This window comes from Notolepis coatsorum (assembly GCF_963971535.1).
Source record: "Notolepis coatsorum genome assembly, chromosome: 11".
NCBI classification, from domain to species: domain Eukaryota; kingdom Metazoa; phylum Chordata; class Actinopteri; order Aulopiformes; family Paralepididae; genus Notolepis; species Notolepis coatsorum.
Genome location: NC_140175.1, coordinates 80,200,467 through 80,208,850, shown reverse-complemented (window position 1 = coordinate 80,208,850; position 8,384 = coordinate 80,200,467). Strand labels below are relative to the sequence as shown.

At 38.5% G+C, this 8,384-nt stretch overlaps 1 protein-coding gene across 1 annotated transcript in view; it reads left to right on the top strand.

Moving 5' to 3' along the window:
- Positions 1-5,051: 5,051 nt before the first annotated feature.
- The window catches only part of LOC311237165 (uncharacterized protein), a gene marked incomplete at its 3' end in the record, with an annotated part of 44,508 nt that continues 41,175 nt past the window's right edge, over positions 5,052-8,384 (top strand). The window contains exon 1 of the mRNA XM_084324974.1: positions 5,052-5,163. The remainder of the gene's footprint in view (positions 5,164-8,384) is intronic.

Genomic DNA, 8,384 nt, shown 5'->3' with positions numbered 1-8,384 from the left:
TCAAACAAGGGACTACACACGTTTAGCAATTATGCCACATCAATGTGGAACGCCCTACCCACAGCTGTAAAGGAATGTGAATCACTATTCAAAACCACTCTCAAAGGTGTAAATGTCCTAACGCAACCCCCTCCAATGTACAATAAATGTCCTATTAAACCCAATAATACACGAGACCCTCTTCTTGGGACCAAGTAAGGTTTAGTCGATAATCCAATGTACAGTTAACCCCCCCACACACAACCCCCCCCCCACCACCACCACCTCCAATGTACAGTTTCCCCCCCACCCCACCTACCCAATCCCCCCTCCACCCCTCCTACCAACCTCCTCCAATGTACAGTTTCTTTGTCAAATGTATATACTCTCTTTTTTTAGACTCTTCTTGTATCAAAAACAGTACTGTATTTGTAAATCTGGTATGTCATAAATGTATAGATGTAACAGTACTGTCTATCTGTATGTCATGTATGTCATATATGTTATGATGAATTGAAAATGGGGGACCCTGATGTAAAGTCTTTCTCTGGTCTGCATCCCCTTAACAATTGTGTGTATTGAGCTGTACTGTATTGTACCCATTCTGCAAGCTGTTAATACAATTTTCAATCAATCAATTATGAGCCCTGTCTTATCAATTCTGGGTCCTTAAGTTACCAAAGATGTTTCAAAATAACTGGAGAAATGCACTGTGGCTCCCTCCTCCCTTTCAACAAGAGCTCAAACTACTGTTTAGATTTGAGGTGAGGGGCAGAGCACACCGCTGTGAATGAAGGGTGCACTGATTTTGACAACACAAGACAAAATGTGAGCAACACGGCATGTGGCACAATTATAGTTTTATCTCGATTATGTTGTTTTCATGATTGTGGGAAGACAAAATCATAATTGAAATTAAACTTGAAATCGCCCAGCCCTACATGTTCTTCTGTCAAATGTTCTCGTTTACTCGTTATGAAACATATATAAATTATATGTTCCCAACCATAAATAACTTAAAAGAGCTTAAAAATTCAAAGGAACGCCATGGCTATTAATCTTGTAACAACTATGCTTTGGCGGCCATGCCCAGTTGACAAAGCGGTGACTTGCCGGGAACACACAGATAAATAAAAATTTTTGTATTGGATAGCTACTCAAGTTAGACCACTACTCTGTTGACTTTATCTAGTTAGACAATAACTTTGACAATAACAATGTTATTTAACCTATTCGATTTTATTTGACAATTATTTAGTTAAAAGTTTTTGGGTGAAAATGGGTGGATTTTGTAACTATTTTTTTTTTACTTTATTTCGGTTTTAGGGTTAGGGTTATGTTATTTAATTATTTTGGGGAGCCAGCCCCCCAAACTCCTGAAATGCATAGAAATCTATGAAATAAATAAAACAATCTGACATTTATATTAAAGAGCTAGCCCCCCAAACCCCTAAAATACATAGAAATCTATGCATTTTGGAACAGTTACTATATATATAGTCAAGAAAGCATTTAGTTAAAGTTTAAAGTGCTTTACTTGCATTGAACATTGCATTGAACATTGAACATTGAGGAGACATCATTAGAAAGCACAATGTATGTTTCCATAGTTACGCAGATGACACACAATTGTACATCTCCGCTGAACCAAATGATCACACAGCTATAAACTCCATTTCCGCCTGTCTCTTAGCAATAAACAAATGGATGACGAACAACTTCCTAAAATTAAATGAGGGCAAAACTGAAATCCTAGTCGGTCCTATAACAAAAAGAGAAATGTTACAGAGCAATATGGGGCAACTTATTCCTTGGATCAAACCCGAAGTTACAAGTAAGTAACCTACAGTACACTGGCTTCCGGTAACATTTAGAATTGATTTCAAGGTCCTCCTCCTTATATACAAAGTATAAACATTGCGATTATCTACTACTGGTCTATTGAAGGTTCCAAGCCACAGTCTAAAGAAAATCGGGGATGCAGCCTTTGCTAACTATGCACCAAAGTTATGGAACACACTACCTATGGACATTAGGGAAGCTAGATCTCTTAATATTTTCAGAAATAAGCTAAAAACGTACCTCTTCACCATAGCCTTCTAATACACCCCGCTGTTGATTGTACTGTAGCACTATTTTACTCTGGCCATTCTATTGCATAATTTTACTATCTATTCTACTATTCTATTATTGCACTGTATTATTGGTGTGCAAACCAGTCAACTTACAAAAAAGAGCCTGTTGGAGGATTTCAACAAGATAAATGCGACAACAGTGCAAAATATTTCACTATAATATTTCAAAGCGAAGTAAAAAATATTATAATAATTATTTTATCATGTTAAATGATCATTTGATCATGTTAAAAAATGGAAAATAAAAAACATTTGATAGTGGTCTAAATACGCCGATGGGGTCCCCGACCAGGAATTTTTTTGTTACAAAGACTTAATTTCCTGCATTCTGGTGAATTTTAGTGCATGTGAATCACAAACTAATGAGCCAACAATTGCTTAGTACAATGTACTGTTATGAACCTCAAATAAAACTGTTGTGGCACTAGCAATGCTACTCTCTCCACCTTCAAAAAGAAAAAAGCAAGAGCACAACATATTTTTCTATTTACTATTATAATAGTTAATCACTCTCTCCACCTATTCAAACAGAGCAAGAGCACAATACCATATTCACTTTACTGATGCACTACCCATCAACAGTTAAAATAGCCCTTTACACAAACATTAAATAACAGACATTTCATTACAATACTATAATAACAGTAGCCACTGCCAGAATAGTGACACATGTATCGCGTGTGGTGAGCACACGCATGCATGCACAACGAAGACAGAAGATTGCGTTGTCTCAATCATTTTAACTATAAAATTAGCTCAAAGTATGAGCTCACTGACTGAAATTTCCAACAAAAAGCATCAATTGTCAAATAATATTGATCACATTAACTATACTAGATGTTTTTGAGGAAATTAGAAAGGGAACAACAACTTAACCCTTGTGTCTGATCAGATTCTTATTTTTTTGATAACTTTGCAGCGATTATGTTTGTAGCCAATATATGTGGCAAAGGTGTGTAATCTTTGAATTATCTTGGAATTATTTTGACTTTCTCTTTCATAAATTGTTTAGTCAACTTCAGCCGCGATCATAACCACCACATATTGTTTTTTGTAATGTCAGATTTAACAACTCCTTTCAGAAAAGTGGGAGTATTTCATTTTTAATCTGAAGTTGAATAAAATATTTATGGAAAAGAAAGTGGGAAATTATTTCAACATATAATCTTTTTATGGCGTTTTTTCCAATTTAGTCCCCTAATATGGTAAGAGTATAACACTTTAGTTTTCAGACACAAGGGTTAAATTATTTATTTGTTTCTTGGCATATTTAACATTGGGCTTTTGACAGGGGAGATGATGCATTGCATGGTAACGTTAGCTAGCTAACATCCACATGTTCATTTTTATCACTAACTAACCTGCTGGTTCCTTGACCTTGGTGCAAGAAAACATTTGATAAATGTTGCCGGATTTAGCAGCATCTCCTGTAAGGGCCTTTCTTTTTCTTTGTTTTATCCCTCTCTCCTCCACCCTCTCTTTCTTCCACTGTCCATCTTGACATCAACGTTAATTGACTTTCGCTCTACTGTATCCAGGCATGCGGTCGTGCACAAACGCGGTTAAACGCCGTTTAGGTAGGTCACTGTGAGAGGCAGAAGTGCGCGCGGATGTGCACGCGCGCACACAAAAATGCGTTCACTGGACTCGTCGTGCCGGCCGGCACTTATCACCTAGACTTTGCATAATAATAGGATACCGATAGCTATCACCCCCTTACATCCCCCCTCCCTCTTCTCCCCTACTCTCACTACTGAGATGAGACATTAAGTTGTGCTTCAGTCTCTGAAGGAAACTGTCCTTCTGTAAACTAACTCTAAGTTACATTGTTAATTTAGTTTGTATTTACTTTTCTAGTTTAAGTTAATTCAATTAAAGAAATTGTAACTACAATTACATTTAAAACATGTATGCATAATAATCATCTGTTCTGTGCGCAACCGAGGGAACATGTATGCGTGTGCGCGTGCTCGCGGGAGCGCGCGTGCACGTGGCGTTTGGGCAATTAGCAAAATTACGACTGCACCACTGACTGTATCTCTCCCGAGTCCCTCACTACCTCGCTCACTGCCTGGCTGTTATTCTGCATTTGAGTGCCATCTGCCATTCCATTTGCCACCTCCGCTGTCAATCAGTTGTATCGCCTGGTCCCGCCTCCACCAATCACAAGCGGCAGCACGGCTCCATTTGTGTGTGTGTGATCCGCGAGAGGGAGAGAGTCAGATAGTTCTCCAACTCTGTTGCAGACAGTGAAATCCTGGTTGTTCCCCACCCACCTAGATTATCTAACTATCGCGCCGCCACAACTAGAAACAATGGCCTGGAAAAAAAATAAAAGATTATAATTTTTTATGTAATTTTTTTTTCTTTTTTTATCTGTGCAGGCCAGGCCACCGGGAAAACTCCCGGTGCTCCCGATGGCCAGTCCGGGACTGTATACAGTGATAAATCAACTATACAGTGATAAATAAAACCAGTGATGACGTATACATGCACTACGGTAGTAAGCCTCTGGGGGCTAGAAAAAAGGTAGATGCCACAGCCTGGAAGAAAATGTTTACATTTATGTAAACTATAGAATTTTTTATTTGTAGGTAGTAGGAGTGGTTAAGGATAGGTTTATAAACCACTTTTAAACATTGCCGACCCCATGTGATCTATAGCATCAATCTTGAGAAAACCTCTTTGAGATAACGCATGGACACTGATGCACTCTGGGAGTTGTAGCCGTCATTAGCCCCGCCTCTTCCGGCTAAAACAGGATATGACGTAAAAAATGGAGGGATTGGGGATTGCTATCAACAACAAAAACCATGATGTTGGGGATTCATCATTGAACTAATCGTTTTATATACGTTAAGGTATTATATATTTGTACAATTTTGAGTCTACGCATAACCAATGTGAATAATGCACGTGCATTGGATATAACTTTTGAATTGCATGTCCTTACTCCCAAGACTCCATCCCAATCGTGGACATGTGAAATATTAGCATTAACGACAGTTGTATTTTTTAAGTTAACGAACCTTGTCTTTCACTATTTCAGGTAAGTCGATATCCACAAGTTGTTTCAGTTTCGCTTTTCCCAACTGCAGACTAAAAGCCTTTGACCCAGTTTAACAGGGGAGAACAAGTTTTGCGCGGACAGACGGAGGATTTCTCTTTGGTCCAATTATTATTATTATTATTATTTATCTTTGCCATGTGATGTTCGGTGCCAAGCTGCACCTTGCGTGCCGCTATCGCTCATAGAATGGCATAGAAGGGGGTCGTGGTTTCAGGCTACTCAACGCTTGTGGCACACGGGTTTCATGGGTGTCATTGCGCGTGTTCGAGATTGTTGTGTGTATACTTACGCACAAAATGGGCCGTACGCCAAGCCACTTTTCTTCTTCTTTGGCTTATTGGCGGGTCACGTGACGACCATAATGTTGTCATCATCATAGATAGTTCTATATATATCTATGGTCATCATTACAACAAAAATATGTTGACATCTAACCCGGTTACCCGGGTGCAAATGTAACAGTAAAGTGCATAACAATATACAGTGTAATTAAATGTAAAAAAGTGATTAAATGGCTACTGAGTAATGTTAATCTGATGTATGTACAGTGTTATTATGTACAGTGATACAACTTAGTATATACACTACAGTTGTAACTAATAAGAGTAGGTATGGGATGTATATAGATATAGTATACTTACTTACGCCTGCTACCCCTTCTGGGGCATAGGCCATCAACAAGTGATCTCCAGATATAGTGTATATAAACAGGAATATATGCAGATATAGATTAATATATATATATGGTATATCAGTATTAATGTACATGGCTATCATACAGTATTATAGGGGTAGACTATAGGTTGAGGTAGCACTTAGCGTGTAACACCTGTACTCCACTTTTTAAACTGAGACGTCGATTTATATGTAGTAAATGGCTCTTATTTGAACCCTGGCTGCTTCCTGGCTGTATACTGTATGTATGCTTCACTTTGCTCACTTCATATTACAGGCGGGCAAATGAACATAGACTGAAATTAACTTTAGATCTCCCAAGCAACATTATGTAATTTAATTTTACTCACCCAGAAGCATTTTATATTACTTAAACATAAACATGTGGGCCACCTATTTGTCAAACACTTACCTCAAAGTTGTTGAAATGGTCCAACATTTCAAAATTCAATGGAAAGTCTGTCTGTTTCCCGGGTGCTGAGTCAACTGTGACTTGGGGAGTGTAATAAAATAATGAATTTTACATTTTAATCAAGATGTTAGCCCCCAGTAAGTTGCATTCAATTCATCATGGCAGCACCCAGTAAACAGACATGCTCTCCATTGAAATGTTGATATGTTGGACCATTTCAACAACTTCAGGTAAGTGTTTGACAAATAAGTGGCCCGGATTCTATGTTTAGGTAAAATAAAATCTGACCTCACTTAACCTCACTGTTTATGAACTCTAACCTTAACCTCGATTGAGACGTCACACTCGACCGTAACCTAAACTAGAGATTAACTTATTTGTTTGTTGTAGGCCTATCAGTTTTCAAAATTGTAATGCTTTCAATCAAATCAAATTTATTTGTAAAGCCCGCAATCACAAGTTAAAGGAAAACTCCAACATTTTGGGAAATTAGCTTATTTAACATCTTCCCTGGAGTTAGACATGAAGATAACATACCTTTCTTGTCTCTGTGCGTGCATTTAGCTTAGGGAACAGTCGCTCCGTTAGTGTAGCTCAGCTTCATCACTGGAAGTGGGAAGGTTTTAGAGCCTGACGTTCCCTACAGTGCCCTACAGTCACCAAATACACTCCAAATACAACTCCAAAACGTTCCTGTAAACATGTTGTGACCTGTGTATTTACCACGTGGAGAAATAAAAAATAATTGAATTAGACAATTACGTTTTCTAAGCAGATATACTCTGAACAATTTTTTGCCGAAAACTCCTCTCTGAGCGCAGTCAGTGATTTCTACGTGGAAGCCGTGTTTGTTTACATTCTCATTCATTCAAAGGATCTGAACCGATTGAAGTTTATGGATACCATGACTTAAAATCCTCTTACCTTGACGATTAAAAGCCTCCCCAATTTAGAACACAGTAATCCAATGGCTGGTATTGATAATATACTACTAACTACTGCACGCTCGGAGCTAACCGGAGCTAACACTAGGGGTGGGAATCACCAGTTTAATCACGATATGATACGATATCGATTCTTTGGACAACGATACGATATTATCCGATATCACACAGTCTGCCACGATACGATATGATACGATTCGATTCAGGTGCCTGCGATCGATATGAGACGATATTATGTGCCCATTTAATACAATCGGTAACATTTAAATCAACAAAAAAAAAGGCAATGGAAATATCATGACATTTTTATTTTTGAGCTCTTCCAGACATTTAAATGAAAAACAATCTATTGTTTTTAATACAAATAGACCTCCTGTTCACTGTTTTTGGTTCATTTTTCTTTTTTTTCTCTCTATTAATATCCTATTCACTGTCACAGAGCTGTATTTTGGCTGGAAAAGCATATTGGGAGTCCCAAGGTGCAGTACCGGCCAGATCCTGTTAGTGGGGCTATCCCCGAGAATGCACCCTCCCATTCCCCACTTCTCTCTGCCTATGGCGCTGGGTTAGCTTGTTAGCTCACGCTAAAGTAACGTTATCTTCGATCTTTAACGCGACGTGGGCATAATGGAGTGACGAGGATTGCAAAGCAGGTTAGATGCATTGGACCCGTTGTGGAATAAAACAGCAGGGACATGTTTTGGGTCACAGAATAGGCACACTAGTGACGCTCTAGACGCTACTGCTGTTGATGTTAACGGAGTTTGAGTTTCACAACACTGGGCGCGGGGCGATGACGTCGCCGTCGCCGGATTTTCAAAATAAGAGTATCGCAATATGAATCGATCTTTTTACGTGGCATCAATCCTATTTGATTATTGATAATAGATCGATATATCGATCTGGATCGATGTATTGTCCCACCCCTAGCTAACACTAAAGCTAATATAATGACTTCCTTTCTGGGGGGTTTCAAAATAAAAGAGCAACGTCTATAGCAGCGCAATACGTTTATTTTGTACATTATCTAACGTTAACACAAACCTAAACTAACGTTACAACTAGGGATGCACGATAATTATCGGGCCGATAACAGCAATTATGACGTCATCCCGATAAACCCGATAACGTTATTGATAGCTCCGATAATAATACATTTTTTGGTTAAA